Consider the following 3,342-nt stretch of genomic DNA (forward strand, 5'->3'; position numbering starts at 1 on the left):
TACCCATCAGCAGATGTGTGGATTAAAAAGCTCTGGTACATTTACACAATGGAATACTACTCTGTGGTAAAAAAATAAAGAAGGAATTCTTACCATTTGCAAAATCATGGATGGACCTGGAGAGCATTATGCTAAGAGAAATAAGCCAACCAGAGCAAGATAAACATCACATGATGTTACTCATTTATGGAATATAATGAACAACATAAATTGATGAACAAAAACAGATCCAGAGACAGAGAAGCATCAATCAGACCATCAAACCTCAGAGGGAAGGAAGGGGAGGGTGGGATAAGGGGGAGAGATCAACCAAAGGACTTGTATGCATGCATATAAGCCTAACCAATGGGCACAGACACTATGTGGATGAGGACATGGGTAGGGGGCGGGTGTGAAGGAGTGGGGGGACAATGGAGGGATAAGGATATATATGTAATACCTTAATCAATAAAATAATAAAAAAAATGAAGAACATTATCTTTTGGCAATATTTCAGAGATAATCTATGTTTGATTGATCTAGTTAATGTATTAGACTAGTAGATACTAATGGCTTTAATACTTTTAACAGAGCTTAACTTCACTATGTAGAGTGTCTTTCATTCCACATTTTCTATTGAAATTCCAGCCATCATTCCAGTCATAATAATAATAAACGCATAATATGCTAATTAGACTGGATGTCCTTCCGGCTGTCCTTTGGATGACCTTCCGGACAAAGCCAGGGCTGTGAGGGAAGCCCCAGTCCTGGGTGCCTGCTGGCAACCAGAGGGAAGCCCGAGTCCCTGGTGCCAGAAGGAAGCAGGTGCCAGCAGCAGGGGGAAGGAAGGCCTACTCTTGCACAAATTTTGTGCATTGGGCCTCTAGTGTATTCAATGCCACTTTCTCCACATGTTTGGAGATTATATAAAAAGGGTGTCTGTTCTAGTCTTCAGGTTAGGGACATCCAGGCCCAGGTAAGTGCCAATAGAGTTCACTCTGCGTATATATGCAGTTTCTTATGTATGTTGGAGTTGAAGAGTGATCTAGGCAGGTGCACCACTATGTTCTATGATTCTGAGCATGGAACATTTGAAGTACTGCAAAAAGGAAGTGTGGCTAAAATGGAGAATAGATACTCTGGTTTCTCTTCAGATTGTATAAATCTTTCGCCTTTTTAAAATGGAGAATAGGGGAGGGTGCTACAGAATAAGGGTGGAAAAGTAAACTTGGGTCAAATCAAGTAGGCCTTCAGACCATATTTAAAAAGTTAAAAAAAAAGGAGACATATGTAATACTCTTTTTAATACTTTAAGCAATGAAACAAAATTTAAAAAAAAATTAAAAAAGTTAAATCTCAATCACTATGCAGTGGAAATGTCACTAAAGTACCATCTAAGATACAGAAAAAAAATGTTGAGCACACTGATGTTAATAAAATCATAAATATCTGCACTGATTAATGCTGATAACTAATCAGCAATATTTATATACTAGAGGCCCGGTGCACAAAAATTTGTGCACTGGCAGGGTGAGGGGGGGTCCCCTCAGCCCGGCCTGTGCCCTCTCACAGTCTGGGACCCCTAGGGGGATGACCATCTGCTGGTTTGGGCCTGCTCACCAGCGGATTGGGCCTAAGCTGGCAATAAGTCATTCCTCTGGCAGCCCAGCAGCCCTCGGGGGTTATCCACTTGCCAGCAGGGAGCAGACCTAAGCTGCAGTCGGACGTCCTTAGCACTGCTGAGGAGGCAGGAGAGGCTCCCACCACCCTTTCTGTACTGGCAGCCGTCAGCCTGGCTGTGGGCTGAGCAGAGCTCCCCATGTGAGAGCGCACTGACCACCAGAGGGCAGCTCCTGCATTGAGCGTCTGCCCCCTGGTGGTCAGTGTGTGTCATAGTGACCAGTCATTCCCAACCTTTCTGCTGTTAGGGTCAGTTTGCATATTCCCCTGTTACTATATAGGATAGAGGCCTGGTGCATGGGTGGGGGCTGGCTGGTTTGCTCTGAAGGGTATCCCAGATCAGGGTGGGGGTCCCGCTTGGGTGCCTGGCCAGCCTGGGTGAGGGGCTGATGGCTGTTTTCAAGCTGCCAGCACCCCCTTTAGGGTTGGGGTCCCCACTGGGGTGCCTTGCCAGCCTGGATTAGGGGCTGATGGCTGTTTTCAGGCTGCCCACACCCCTTTTAGGGTGGCCGTCCCCACTGGGGTGGCTGGCAAGCCTGGATAAGGGGCTGAGGGCTGTTTTCAGGCTGCCCACACCCGCTTCAGGGTGGGCGTCTCCACTGGGGTGCCTGGCCAGTCTGGATGAGGGGCTGAGGGCTGTTTTCAGGCGGGCCAAACCTGTAACTGAAGCTCCCAGTCTCTCCTTTTTTTATTTTTTTTATTCTTTTATTCTGAGATTTATTTACCTTCTGTAATTGCAACTTTGTTGCAGTTCCAGCTCCCAGGCCGGCTGGCTGAAAGCAGGTTTCTGGGTTTCTTTAGCTTCTATAATTGCAACATTGTTGCTTAGAGTGTAATCAGAGCCCGGCAGCAGCAGGCAGGAAACCTTGGCTTCCTCCATCGCTGGGGCAACCTAGCCTCATGTTCGCTTCAGCTGCCTGGCTGCCGGCCACCATCTTGGTTGGCAGTTAATTTGCATATCGCCCTGATTAGCCAATGGGAAGCATAGCGGAGGTATGGTTAATTACCATGTTTGTCTATTATTAGATAGGATTATCATACAGAGTGACTTCCCTTTTCTGGTAGGGCTGGTTATGGGTTCATTCCATGGGCTGGGTGTGGAAAATAGAGTGCCTGTCTCTAGAACACCAGAGATGACTGTATAAGGGAAATAAGCACCTGAGATAAATTTTGAAGCTGAGTTCAATAAGCCATTAAACTAAAGATCAAGTGAATCCAAAGAAATATTAATTCTTATAAGTATTAAACAACAACAGTAATTGAAGTCAAAGAATGAGGGTTAAAGGTTGAGCATAATCTGGCTTTGTCTAAGTGATTTTCTGGAATAGGTATATTTTTGCCTCGGTTGATTCTTGTGAGAGATACAAGGTGATTTATCTAGTTAAATGTGAAGTGATATACCCACATAAAAATTTATCCACATTTTGTGCATTGCTATAATGAAAGACTCTGTTAAATGACTTGGTATAGTCTGGCTACACTATATTTATGGCTCACTATTCCACAGAATGGCAAACCGAGGAGTACTGATCTATGGTTTATAGGGTCTACCCTGTTCCATTTAGAAAAAACAATTGAAATTACTTTAAACCATTTCCACCTCTTCACACCTCTGACATTCTTTACACTCCCTCCTAGATCACTGTAATGTTCCCATAATCTAACTTTAAAGTGGTCTCACAT

This window comes from Myotis davidii, unplaced genomic scaffold, assembly GCF_000327345.1.
Source record: "Myotis davidii unplaced genomic scaffold, ASM32734v1 scaffold252, whole genome shotgun sequence".
Taxonomy (NCBI): Eukaryota; Metazoa; Chordata; class Mammalia; order Chiroptera; family Vespertilionidae; genus Myotis; species Myotis davidii.